We start from the raw sequence: 14,658 nt of genomic DNA, 5'->3' as shown, positions 1-14,658 counted from the left end.
AGACTGTATCTTCATGAAACTTAATCAGAATGTTAATCTTGATGATCTTTAGGTCAAGTTTGAATCTGGGTCATGTGGGGTCAAAAACTAGGTCACCGGGTCAAATCAAAGAAAAAGTTAGTTAACACTTCAGAGGCCACATTTATGACCATATCTTAATGAAACTATCTTGATGATCTTTAGGTGAATAGGTCAGGTGAGCGATACAGGGCCTTCATGGCCCTCTTGTTTGTCTGTAGATTACCATAAAAATATTTGTACATATTAAGTACTGGGTGAAATACTGTGAAATTGTTAAATTTCATGGGCATGAAATTTTGTGATTTTGGTTGAAATTGCTATTTGATAGGGATATGCATAAATAGATTTCAACATTAGAACATAAATTGAATGGAAATTTGACTTGGTCATTGGGATTGAATTTCATTGATTGAATAACCCAAGTCTATGAAAATTAGTCCCACTCAAACATGAATGATTTCACAGTAATTTAGAAAATAACTATGTATTTGTTTATTGTAGGAAAAGACTCAATCTCCCAAATCAAGATGATTGTTGGAATTATTGGGACACCAGACGATGATTTACTAAAACTGTGTCATTCACCGATCATCAAAACCTTCTTTCAAGGTTTGCAGGCTTGTTTTAGAAATTTTATGAATTTTTAAAAAAAAAATGATACTTCTTCCTCAGTCCTGTGAAACCACCTGCTTTGTGCTGTCACCAGCCTTAGATCATACTGTTAAATAATTTCTTTGTTGAGCCCGTAAGGGAGCGAAGACATAGTGGTCCAAGTGGCTGTTCGGTGTATGTGCGTGTGTGCGTGCGTGTGTCAGTGCCTCAGTTCATCTGTCCGGATTTCTTTGTCCGGATCTTAAGTTTGTCATTGTTTGTGGGATTTTAAAATAACTTTGCACAATTGTTAACCACCATGAGAGGGTGTGTTGCGCGCAACACCCATGTCAATATGTTAAAGGTCAAGGTCACACTTGGAGTTTAAATGTCAAATATGGCTAAATTTGACCTTGTCCAGACAATAACTTCCTCATTGAATATGGGATTATAAAATAACCTGGCACAGTTGTTTACCACCATGAGATGGTGTGTCGCGTGCAAACCGGGGTCAATATCTTAAAGGTCAAGGTCACACTTGGAGTTTAAAGGTCAAATATGGCTATAATTGACCTTGTCTGGACAATTACTTTGTCATTGATTGTGGGATTTTAAAATAACTTGGCACAATTGTTTACCACCATGAGACGGTGTGTTGAGCACAAAACCCTTGTCAATATCTTAAAGGTTAAGGTCACGGTCGGAGTTTAAAGGTCAAATATGGGTATAATTGACCTTGTCCAGACAATAACTTCGTCATTGAATGTGGGATTATAAAATAACCTGGCACAATTGTTTTATTTGGCACAAATGTTTGTCTCAGGGAGACAGAGTTTCGTGTGCAACTTCCAGTCTTTTTGACTGCTGGCGGGCTCGACATGTTGCCCTTGGGCAACTATAGTTTATGATCAGGCAGCCACAAAAGTAATTACGTTTTGGTGGGTTTTTCACGTGTTACTTCCAGTAAGACTCACAGCTTGGTTTGAGACATACAAAACGTTGAATTCTTGCCGATGTTTGAGCCATCTAGCTGGATTGTGGTCGTTATATTCAGGTGCGCACCCTTGTCTGGTAAAGTTCAAGAAGTGGTACCCAATATGGCTTTTTACTTGTTGATTGAACATGAATCCCACCAGAAATGTTGTCATCAGCTAAATTCAATTCATTAAGCTGCCTTTGTTCTGATAAAAATTCTTTATTCTCTTCATTTCATATTTTTTTCAACATTTTGTAGAAATGGGCCATAAAGACCCAGTACCATGGGCAAAGATGTACCCCAAGGCCAGCAAGAAAGCTATAAACTTTCTAAATAGGATGCTTGTACTGAACCCCAAGAATAGGATCACCGTAGGACAAGCCTTAGTTCACCCGTACTTAAACAAATACCATGATCCAGATGATGAGCCTATCTGTATTCCCACATTCAACTTTGATTTTGAAAATGAGGTAAGAGTTGTTTGTTAATGTGTAACTTACATCCTGCTTTGTGCTTGCCAACAACTTACTTCCTGGGTCATGTTTTCCAAAGCCATTTCTTCCAATGTGTCATATTTTGCTTTGAATATTGTAGGCTTTTGTTATGTCAATACGCAATCTGACTAAAGTACATATCCTATTACGCTACGCATAGGATCTGAGAACGACCTATTCATGGCCTCGTTCTGACGACCCTTTCGCTAGCCAATCAGAGCCTAGCTTACAACATTTTGCAAATCTACCTGTAGCCTTGACTTTTAATATTTACAATTCTTATGTCGTATTGTGTCAGATGACCGGTTAGCTCAGTCGGTAGGCCACTTGCTTTGTAAGCGAGAGGTCCCGGGTTCGAACCCTGAAATAACTGCATATTTTTCTTACTCTTTGGCATTCGAACAAGTCGTCTGATTGGTTAAAATAAAAATAGCAATACTGGAAATCCAAAATATACAGAAGACGTATGTGAATGGGTCGTTCTCAGATCTTCGTTTAGAAGATCAAGTACTTCAGTCAGATTGGTCAATACGTTTCTAAAAAAAAAGTGACAGAAGGCAGAGGGATAAAGTTTTGATATTATCCATCTGTCTGTCTTTCCATCCCTCCGTCTGAAACCATATCTATAAACTGGTGTGGAGTATTCATTTAAAACATGGTAGAAATGTTAACTGCTTTATTTTACATTCATGACTTCGCTTCAAGTATTGCATAAGATACAGTACTGAGTGCTTAGACAGCCCTGCCTGGCAGCGTACAGCTAACCTTTTTTTACCAGATAATATTGCGATATTGGTTATATAGAATAATAGACTAGGTAATATATAATGCTTAAATTTTTATCCATCTATTTTTATATTATTATTCTTTCATAATTTTATATCTAAGAACTGTGATTACCTAAGTCTTACTTGTTCTATGACATGTCTGTCAATGTCATACCATATACATGTAGTACACAAGGAACATAATGGAAACAAGAGAATTGAGCCGTGCCATGAGAAAACCAACATAGTGGGTTTGCGACCAGCATGGATCCAGACCAGCCTGCGCATCCGCGAAGTCTGGTCAGGATCCATGCTGTTTGCTTTTAAAGCCTATTGGAATTAGAGAAACTGCTAGCGAACAGCATGGATCCTGACCAGACTGCGCGGGTGCACAGGCTGGTCTGGATCCATGCTGGTCGCAAACCCACTATGTTGGTTTTCTCATGGTGGGGCTCAGATAATTTATATATTTTTTTTGTGTCATTCTTTGTGTTATAATATATATGACATGGCTTTATTTAACATGTATACTTGTTCATTGTTATCTGTGTGTTGTTATTTATATTGCCTTATACATTATACACAGAAATAGATTGATCTGTCTATATAAATTACATTTTAAATTTGTTTTTTAAATTAAACTACCTGCCCACTTAGTGACAAGGGGGCCCCTTTTGTGATCCCCCTTCGTCCGTCGCCCGTGCGTGCGTGCGGCCCGCAACAATTTCTTGTCTGCCGATAGTGGTTTCTTTCATGATTTTATTTTAACCAAACTTGCACACAATTTGGTATCACCTTTAAGACCCTGGGTTCCCTTTTTTGAACGGGGAAATTTCCCTTTAAAGGGTTCCAGAGTTATGGCCCCTAAAAGGCCAAAATTTACTTTTTTGCCCTTTGCCCTCCCACACAACTTGTATAAACTTTTAAGCCCTTTGGGTTTCCCTTTTCTTAAACTGGCTAGATTCCGTTATAGGTTCCAATTTTAGGGCCCCCTAAAAGGGGCCCCAGAATTACTTTTTTTGACCTTGCCCTGCACAAAAAGCACTTCATTAATGTTTTTATTTTTAACCAAACTTGAAAAAAAACACAACTTGTGTTCCCAAATAAGATCTCATTTCCTTTTGTTAAAAAGGGCCCAAAATCCCATAAGGGGGTACCAGAGTTATGGCCCCTAAAAAGGGCCAAAAATACATTTTGACCTTGTCTGCACAAAGAAAACTTCTTTTTTGATTTAAATTTTAACCAAAAAACTTGCACAAAAACTTGTTTTTTCAAAGATCGGGTTTTCCTTTCTTGAAGGGCCCAAAATTCCCCATCATGGGTTCCGGGTTTTTGGGGCCCCTTATAGGCCCAAAATTGGTTTTTTTTGGGTTTTTGCAGCCATATAGAGACTTCATTTAGGGTTTTTTTTGATCCCAAATTTCCCAAAAATTTTTCAACAACAATAAATTTTGGGGTTTCCCAGACAAATCAAACCCAAATTTTGGTGGGTTTCCCCGGTTTTTTTTTATATCTGATTACCCCCTGATTTTTTGTCAAAATGGATTTATATCAGAAAGGAATTTATAGGACTTGTTTAAAAATTTCTTTTTTGTCATTATTTGGACTGACCCAAATTAGGGTAGTTTAACTTTGGACTATTTTATGTAAAATTCCCTTTCCCCTTTATTTAAAATTTAAAAAAAGGGTATATCTCCGAAACTAATGAAGATATGAATCGGAAATTTAAATTTATGTCAACCATTTATTTGGCGGGACCCTTTCTTTGTAAAATTTTTTTTAATTACTTCCCTTTTACTTATTTTAAAAATAGCTTATTTTTAGTAATTTTTTTATTTTGGGCCTGGGGAAAAAAACCAGACCATTTTTTCTATGGTACAACAGGGATGTTTCCCCCAAAATTTTTTGGTGTATTTTGACAAAATCTTACCTTTAAGAATTTTTTTTTCTTTTGGTTTTTAAATTTCTTCCTTTTTTGCCTTTTGTCCTTTGGCTTAGATTTTTTTTTTTGGGGACCTTCTTGTCCTCAAGTGCAGTGAAAAAACGGGTGAGCGAAAAGGGGCCATCAGGGCCCCTCTTGTTCCTTTTTCTGTTCACTAAAAGTCATATCTCAGACACAGTTATAGGATTTCAATAACCCTTTATCATAATGTTAATTGTAATCGGGAAATGTTGCCATGCTAGATTCAGTGAAATAGCTTTAGGAACACAGTGAGTTAGCCCCTTTTATTTCTGTTTTGGGCTTACGTATGGGGCATTTGCAAATATATGTCATTTTAAGGGCCCTTTTTTGGCTATGGGAAATTTTTTTACCATCCCTTAATATATATTTTTTAGCTTTTTTGCAGACTGATGCACATATGCTTTTTTGGTCACTAGGGTAAAGATGCTGACTTCAGATCACTTGCCCCTCATCGATGTGGGTTCAAGCCTCACTCGGGGCATTGAATTCTTCTTGTGGGGAAGCCTTCCAGCTGGCTTCCCGTAAGGTCGGTGGTTCTCCCTAGGGCCCGCCATGATAAAATTAATGACAGGGGGGCCCCCGGGGGGGTTTTCCCCTCCACCAGCAAAAGCGGGAAAAAGTGCCATTTACCTTAATTGTGTCAGTGCTTTTTTAAAACCCAACAAAAAAAAAAAAAAGGTCAAGGTCACTGTTATTTAAAAATAGAAAATTTTTTTCTGCTGAAAAAACACCAGTTAAGGAGTAAATTGCATCCAATTTTGGGATTTTAGGAAGCTTGCAGGGAGGCATAAGGGGGTTTTTTTTTTGGGTTGCTTGGGCCCAAGGCCCAAAACATCTTTAAAGAAAAAATGGGGAAAAAGCGGTTTTCTTAAGAAATTTCAGTTAGGAATTGGGTAAGCAACCAAACCGGGGAAATTTGATGTTTTAATAGAAAACAAATTTTTTTATACATTTTAAAAAGGGTTTAATTACTAAAAAAAAAAAAAAAAGGGTTTTTGGGGTAAATTTATTTTAAAATTGGGAGCTTTCAAAAAGACAAATTAAAATTCCCTTTAAATTGCTTTTTTTGAGGCAGAGAATCTTCTTAAAACCCTTTATCGGGTTTTGGCGGGGATCCCAAAGTTCTCTAAATTTTGTTTTTTTTCATAGAAATACAAAACCTTTAAAAAACCCACATAAAACTCAACCTCTGTTTTTTGGGTTTTTCCCGGGACTTAAAGGTCCCCCTTTTAAAGGGGAAGCCATTCTTTAAAGGAAATTTGGGAATACATGAGCCAAGAACTCCAAAAATTCAGTTTTAATGCTTGTCTTAGCCCAGTCCCAAAATCGGATACCCAAGAAAACTGATTCTAAAACCCCAAAGTCTAAAGAAAAAGGGGAAGTGAACTGCAACCAAAAAATCATCGGGGGAAACTTACTTTTGAAAACCCAACCCGAAGTTGTAGTAACTAGTCGGGGTGAAAGTTGAAAGCCCGAAAAACCCTAAAAGAAATTGTTTTTTTCAAAAAAAATGATGATAAAATTTTTAAAGAACCCCTAAGTGCCAAAAATTCCAGAATCCCGGGCCCCATGTCAAAATTTAAAAAATCTAAACAAAGTGGAACCCACCGACTTTGAAAGTTAAGTCAAAATCAACAGAGGGCCGGGCAACCTTGTCTGCAACAGTGTCAAAAAGAGGTGAAGTTTTTAAAGGAAAATTTTAAAGACCCGGTCCCGGCCAAAAGATGAAAAAAAACAAAAAATTTATCGGGGAAGACCAAAGAATCTCTTTTAAAGCTGCCTTTTGAATGCAATTTTTAAAAAAAAAAAAGGGAAAAAATTTTTTTTTTTTTCATACCTTTTTTGACTTGAGGCTACTTTTTTTTTGCTATTGAAAAAGGTTTAACCCTTGACTAGAAAAATTTTTTTGTCACCCTTTTGTAACTTTCTTGTCAGAGAAGAAATGCTTGTAAGCGGGTTTCTAAAAAAACTAAAAAACCCAAAAATATTTTTCAAACTTTTTTAAAACATTTTAAAGCTTTAAACATTTTTACCACTTTTGGGTTTGGGCTTAGATTTGGGCAAAATGATCCCCCTTTTCCCCACATAAAAATTTTTGGTAAAATTTTTTTGCATAAATTATTTTTCTCAAAAAACAATGTACTACAGGTTTTAAAACGGCAAAATGTTTGTATTTTTAAATTACTTTTCCTAAACCGGGATTCCAAACCTTTGATTTAAAAAATTTACAAAATTATACATTTTTTCAACTTAAAAAATTTTTTGTTGGTAAGCTATAATTTTAGTTTTATATGCAGGGTCTCAGATAGGAAAGGCATGCTGAAATTTTGACAGCATTTGGGTTTTTATGTTCAACATTGAAAAAATACATAGGAAAAGGATTCTGGGCCCCGGGCGTGTTTTAAAATTTCCTAAAACTTAACTTTGTTCCTCATTGGGACCAGAAAAATTTTTTGCAATTACCAGAAATCTAAGCAATTAAACAAAATGCACTATATAGGGTTTTTTTTTGCGACCTGGCAATGATTAAAGGGGGGGGTGGTTTTTCAAATTTTCCTAGTTCGAGCTTTAACCAAGTTTGCCCAAAGTTGAAAGCCTAGGATGGGGCAAGTTTTTGCCAAAGAGTATAACCAAATTTCAGGTAAAAAATTTTGTCTCCGGCTAAACAGTTGTATTTTTCCATTTGCAAAAATGTTAAGTTTTTATGCCCTCGGCATCTACTGATGCTGGAGGCATATAGTGATTGACCTGTCCGTTCATCCGTCCGAGCACAGGTTTGGGTCCCCTTAGGTGGTGGGGGGTGGGGCTAGGAAAACAGAAATCCTTTGTATCTTTTCTGTAACCCTTAATTTTTTTGGCCCTTTAAAGGGGGTAAATTCTGTTTTTTTCTTACCTCAAAAAACCCTGTTTCGGGTTAAAAACATGAATTTTCATCCCGGAAAAAATTTAATTGATTTCTCATTTTGGATAAAGGGAATTTTCTTTAAATTATGTGCCTTTCTTAGTTTCAGTTGAAGATTTTTTTTTTGTCACCTACGAAAAGAAAAATGTGAATATGAAAGAATATAATAGTCAATTCTTTTATATTGTAAAAATTAATTGTTTAATATCAAAGAAAAAAAATTTTTTTGGTTTGCCCAAAAAAGCTACCATTTTGGGAAAGTAATTTTTGAATGGGTTTGAAAAATTTTTAACATACAAAGAATTTAAAATTTGTTTGTTGAGATTTTTTTTGTAGGGAAATTAACCCGGGGGTTTAGGAAAAAAAAAGTCCCCTTTGAAATTTAAAAAAATTTTACAAAAATTGGGTAATACTGCTGGGAAAAAAAAGGCGTTTAAAAATTTAAAATTTTAAAGTTTTCATTTTTTTTTATCAAAATTAATTTTTAAAAAATTTTTACTTTAACCTTTAAAAAGAAAATATTTAAAGTAAAAAAACATTTCGTTTGTGGTTATCACTGTTAACGGCTGTACTTCCTATAAAAATCAAAAACCCCCCAAAACCCCCGAGGCTTTTAAAGGGAAAACTTTAAAAAAAAAAGGGGTTGAAAGGGAAAACGGGTTTATTGAAAAAAAAAGTTACCTGTGTTTTTAAACCCTTTTTTTGGAAAAAATGAAACTTTTGCCAGGGCGGATGTTTTCCTGTGGTTTTTTGAGGAATTTTTTAGAATTTTGGGGAAGGGTGGGGTAGGGGAAATTCATCATGAAATACAGTTCCTAAAAAAGGCCTTCTGGGAAAGCCCTTTTAATTTTTTTTTAAATTTGTGCTTTGTTGCAATTTGGGTATGGGTTTTTAAAACTAAACTATAAAAATTATTTTCTCAAATTTTGTCAAAGGGGAATACTTAAAGTGCCAGTGGAAGGTTAAAATTAAAGTTTAATTTTGTTGGGGGGGAATTTGTTTTAAAAAAAACAATTTTTTTTTTTACTCAAATATGCACCTTCCCTTTTGAAAAATTGGAAAAAATACCTTTTAGATTTAATTTTAAAAAAGAAGTGAACTAGATTTTATTTAGTGGTTTAAAGTAGAAAAGGGAAAATTTCAAATAAATTTTTTTGTTACGTTGTTTAATTTAAATTTTAGCCTTTTCATGAGAAAAAACCCAAAATATGGGTTTTTCCACCGCCTGGGGCCAGACCACCTGCCTCTTTCGGGAGTCTGGTTTAGGACCATGCTGTTTTTCTTTCCAAACCTTTGCAATTAAAAAAAGAACCGTTTGTGAACATTTTGGATTCTGGGCCGAAGCGCGGAAAAGCGGGAGGCTGGTCCGGTTTAATTTCTGGTCCAAACCCCCCCTATGTTGGTTTTTTCCCTGGCCCTGGCTCCTTTTGGTTTTGGGCCCTTAGTTCCTTGTTTGGGAAGTTTCAAAATTTTTTGTAAAAGTAAAATTTGGTTTTTAAAAAAAATTTTCTTCAGAAAAAAGGGAAAAAACATTAAACTTGGTACATACCTACTTTAGGGCCCAAAAAACAAAAAAAAAGCATGAAAACCCACTCCGAAAAATCCCAAAATGGCCGAAAAAAACCAAAATGGCCCCCAAAAAATTTTTTTAAAATTTTTTTAAAAAAACGGGAATATTATATATAAAATTTTTTTTTGGGCACTTAAAGTCATCAGTATAATAACTAAAACCCCCCTGCCTGAATTTAAAAACCAAAAAATTTTTTATTTAAACCAAAAACCGGGTTTTTTCCAAAAAAAAATGAAAAAAAATTTCTCCCTTTTATAAATTGCCCAATTTAAACGGAAAAAAAAGGCCCTTAAAGCATTTTTATGAATCAAAATTTTTAATAAAAGGTAAATGGGGGATATCAAGAATGTTTTTAAAAAGGAAAAAAGGCCTGTTTCCCAACTTTTTCAACAATTTGGGAAATTAATTTTTAATAAAACATTTGAAATTTGGGAAAATGGAAACCCCTCAGGAAACCCACTAAATTTTTTCGAAAAAATCGGGATAGAGTATCGAAAAAAAAAATTATAAAAAGGGAAAAAATTTTGGGGCTTTTGGGTAGATTAATTGAAGAAGGGGTTCGAATTATCCGAGGGTTTTTGGGGCAAACGAAAGTTTTTGCTGTAAAGGTATTAGTGAATAATGCATGTGTTTCACTTTTTCATTAGGGTTTTTGTGGGCTTAGAATTTGTAAGTATTGCTGATTCATTTTTAATTTTATTTACACTAAGAAAAACTAATGACAAATTTAAAAAAAACTATTTAAATTTTTTAATTAGTTTGTGTGATTTGAACCATGTGAACATCCCTTTTCCTGTCAGATCATCGATTTTTTTTGGAAAAAGTCTTTTCCGGTTGAAAAAAACGTAAACAAATTTTTCATTTTCATGTCCCTGTAAAAATTCGGGTTTTTTTCAAATTTTGGGGGGGGAGACATTTGGGGCCATAACAATGGTTTTTTTAGTTTAATGGTGTAAGCATATAATGTACAGTCCCCTAATGCCCTGATCAATCCCCACAAAAAAAAAAACCAAGGGAAAATCTTTCGGGTTCCCGAAAATTTTTTCGGTGGGGCGGGATCAAACTCGAAAAAAAGTCATTCTAAAATTCATACTGCGCGCTTTTTTAACCCTCCTTGCAGGTTCTCAGGTTCAGTAAATTGCACCTCTCGCTTACCATGCTTTTTAAACCCAAAGCTTTCAAATTTTTCATTTATTCCCGCTACTTTTAAATCAACGCCCGGGACCTCTTTTTTTTTTTTATTTCCTTTTGCAAGTTATATTGACAAAAAATTTTTGTCCGCATCCCACAACCTACAACCATAAATTACAAAAACGGCCGGGCCCCCCACCCCACCCAAAAAAAAAAGCTCCCCAATTTTTAAAAAAAAAAGCATCTTTATAAGAGACTGGGGGGGGAATAAGAAAAAACGGGGTGAAGGGTTTCAGGGCCAAAAAGCCACTACAACGGGCCAAATGCTGCGGGGTCCATTTATTTTTGGGGGCAATTCCCCGATGATGTTTGATACCATTGCTGACTGAAAAGAAGTGTTGGGGGAAATTTGGGTCCAGTTTTCTACTTTTTAATTTTCAGAATTAACCCCATGGGAGATCCTCTGCAACGTGACAAGATGTGTTAAGAACTGAAAAAAAAGGGATTTAAAAAACCTTATGCGGTTTTACTTTCAATGGGACATGCCGTAGCATTCTTTGCACACAACGTTGGGTAAATTTGGGCAAGAACTCCCCTTTACGTAGCAAGAACCAATGAAAAACCCTTGACAGGCAGTGAGCACCCCTGCAGCCTTTCCCCTCCGCACCCATTTTGGGGTATGTCCTACTAGGTTTTTGGGAATCATTAATTTCATCCTTTCCCGCTTCCTGGTTTTGACCGCGTTTTTCACTTTTCAATTGTTTTTAACATGTCCAAAATTCGAAACCCCCGTTCTCACACTCATGGGGACCATAATTTTTAATTACTTGGGTTTTTTATCGGAGTCTACTGTTTTCTTCTACATTTTACAAGTTCTTAAATGCGTCCTGCAAATTTTACGAAGGGAAAGTGGCTTAGGGGTAACGGGGGAAAATTTAAAAGCAAAAATCTATCATTTTTACAAGGAAAAAAAAGTGCTTTAAATTTTGTTTCTGGGGCATTTTAAATGAAATTTTAAATTTAAAAAAATTGAGTACTTGAGGATTTTTTTAATAACCAGGTTTCATTCGAAACACAATTTTTTTACCAATTTAAAAATTTTGTTTTAAGACGACAAAAATTAAACTATTTACCTTTTTTACTTTCCCGTTAAGCATCTTTAAGTAAAATAACACGTCTTGTCAAACAAAATAACCCCGTACAGCTTGGTTTCGGTGAATTAAGCTTTTTTTAAAAGCATTTTTTTCCCTCATCCCCACAAAAAAATTGTTCGATTTATTTTGGGGGGGGAAAAAGGAGGCTTTTGATACTCTTTTTTACAGCAAAAAAAGGGCAAGTAGCTTTTAAAAACCCCCGTTCACAATAAATTAGGGTTAATGGCATTTTCCCGCATCGTTTTGCTAACCTCTTGAAATACTAAAAAAGGGCGCCCAAATTTGGGGCCATATGGGGGTCGGGTTTTCTATCACTTTCCTAAAATTTCCCAGTCAAGATAAATAAGGCGGGGCCAAAGATCTTTGATATTTGGGAAACCCTTTTCCCAAAAGTTTTTTTTCTCGAGTAAAAGAGTTCCCCGTACCAATAGGGTCCTCCCAAATGTATTTGCAACCTCGTAAATCTGTCGAGGAAGAAGTAATTTTTTCAAACGGGCTGAAATTTCTCTGCACTGCCTTTTGCAAATTTTTTAAAATTGTTTGACAATCCCCGTGCTTTTGTGTACGACAAGATATCTTAAAAAGTACCTTTTTTCAGTTTCAGCTCACTGTTTAGGTAATATATTTAAAAAATTTACAATGTTGTCCCCCTGGGAAAACAACTTTTATATTTTCAGGGCCCTTTCCTTTTTGTTACACAATTTGAAAATTTTTTACGCAGACATTTTTGAATGCGGGTGCTAAAAAGGAACTTGGGGTTTTTTTTTTTATTTTTACTAGCCCGTCGCTAAAAAACATTCTTGCATTTCGAAGTCCCCCAAACCCGAAAAAGGGGGGGTTGCCCTAATTGGTGTCCCCCAAAAAACTTCAATTTTATAGGGGCAACAATTAATTTTACCTTCACATTCTTTCCCTATTACTTACCAAATTTTAAAACAAGGTTTCCCTAAAAAAGTCCCCTTTTGAATTTGCAATTTTGAAATTTTTGAAGAAACCGCCATTTTTTTAAAAGATTGGGCCGACATACAGACGGACAAAAGATGTACAAAGAAAAAGGGGGGGGGAAAATAAAAAGCAAGTTTTTTCAATTTGTCCCTTTCTATTTAAAAAACCCCAAGAAACAATTCTCCTTTTTTTGAAGAAATGCCCGGATGACACTTTGTGCATATTCGTCACTATTTTTGCCATAGCAACAACATTTGTTGCCATTGGAAAAAAAATTTTAAAGCTTTTGGGATTCTCCCGCATTGGGCCCTCTACCATTACCTTGTACATGAAAAATTCTGCTGTAGTTTTTTAAGTTATTGCAGTATCCCCCCTGCTTTGGTGACGTATTGACATTGGGATAAGGGGGAAACCCAAAAGGGCCCCCTTTTGGTAAATACGGGTTTAAAGGGAAAAAAAAACACAATGTTTCAATATGCTGGGTGTGGAGGGGAATTTTAAGTGAAATAATATAAAATTTTCATAAATTTTAAAAAAAAATTTTCTTAAAATAGGAAAAATACACAATGATAAAATTTTAAAATAAATTTTAAAGGGTTAAATTTTTGCCGTTTTCCCCTGGAAACAGAAAAGGGAAATAACACATTTGAAATTTTTATTTTTTCCCTTTGATGCAAATTTTGGGTTATTTTATTTTTAAACATTTTATTTATTGGGTTTTTGGGGGGGGAAAGTAAAATTTTTAAAGACCTTTTCATTAGGGAAACTTCGAAGGTAAATTTTTTTGATTTTTGGGCGGGGCCCTTTTGGGAAAAAGGCCCCATTTCGACCCCTCTTTTACAAATATCAAAAGGGGGCCCTTTACAAAAGTTTTTAATGCTTTTAAAAAATAGCTGTGCCAAATTTTTTTGGGGCTTTTCCAAATTTTTTGAAGTATTTTGGAATTTTTTGTTACGAAATTTATCGAAATAATTTTAAATTTTCAGAAAAGGGGAGACATACAGTTAAAGTTTTATTGAAAAAAAATTTAAAGGAATTTTAGAGTCCACTTAAAATATTTTGATAAGAGATTCTTTAAAACTTCATAGGTTTTTTTGCCCCGGGCTTAAAAAACGAAAATATATGGGGAGCTATCCCACTCACCCCAGAGTCGGCGTTGGGATCTTTCTGCGTCCCCCCCTTGGTTTAAAATTTTTTTTTCACCTTCTCTTTTTTTGCCCCCCCCCCCCCCCCCCATTTTGTGGGGGGGGCCCTATAGCTTTGGGCTTTTCCGTGCGTCTGTCCCTTTTGCCGAAGTTCAGATGCGCCTTGCTCGAAAAAAATATTTGTTTTTAAATTGATGAAACCCTTTCATAGTCTTTTTCAGGACATGAACTTGCGCACCCCCTATTTTTCGTGGCTTTGCCCCCTATTTTCAGAGTTTTGGCCCCTAAATAGTCAAAAATGCACATTTTTTACCTTGTGACCCGCCTAGCCCAAAAAGTTTTGATATAGATTTATGAAACCCTTCTTAGTCTTAAAACATGAAGAACTTGCCCACCCCTATTTTTCAAAATTACTCTGGCCCCCCATTTTTAGAGTTTTTGGCCCCCCAAATAGTCCCAAAAAAGCACATTTTCACCTTGTGACATGCCTACTCAAAAAGTATTTGATATAGATTAATAAAACCTTTAAAGATCTTTTAAACATGAAAATGAACTTGGGGCAAACCCCCTAGTTTTTTTTTGGGGCAGCTCCCTATTTTCGAGTTATGGCCCCCGAAATAGTTCCCAAAATGAAAATTTTTCCCCTTGTGACAGGGCCCAGCCCAAAAAAAAATTTGATATAGATTTTTTTAAACCTGCTTTATCTAATCATGATTGAAAATTGCGTTTCCTTTCCCTTTTTTGTTTGAACATTTAAAGAAAAGTCCCCAGCTATTCTAACCCCCCTGGCGCGGCGTCCCCACCTGGTTAAATTTTTTCATGCAAAATAATTTCAGCCATCAATTTAAAAGGGTTTTACTTTTAAAAATTTTTTATCCTTTTTTTTTGGTCAAATTTTCCAACCCCCTCTGGTCAAGTCCTAAAACTCTACAAATTTTTTTGAGCAAATTATGCCCCCTTTTTTGGGCCCTTTGAAAATTTTGGTTAAAGTTTTAAAAT

This window comes from Mercenaria mercenaria, chromosome 12 (assembly GCF_021730395.1).
Source record: "Mercenaria mercenaria strain notata chromosome 12, MADL_Memer_1, whole genome shotgun sequence".
Classification (NCBI taxonomy): Eukaryota; Metazoa; Mollusca; class Bivalvia; order Venerida; family Veneridae; genus Mercenaria; species Mercenaria mercenaria.
Note: the sequence above shows the minus strand (reverse complement) of the source record.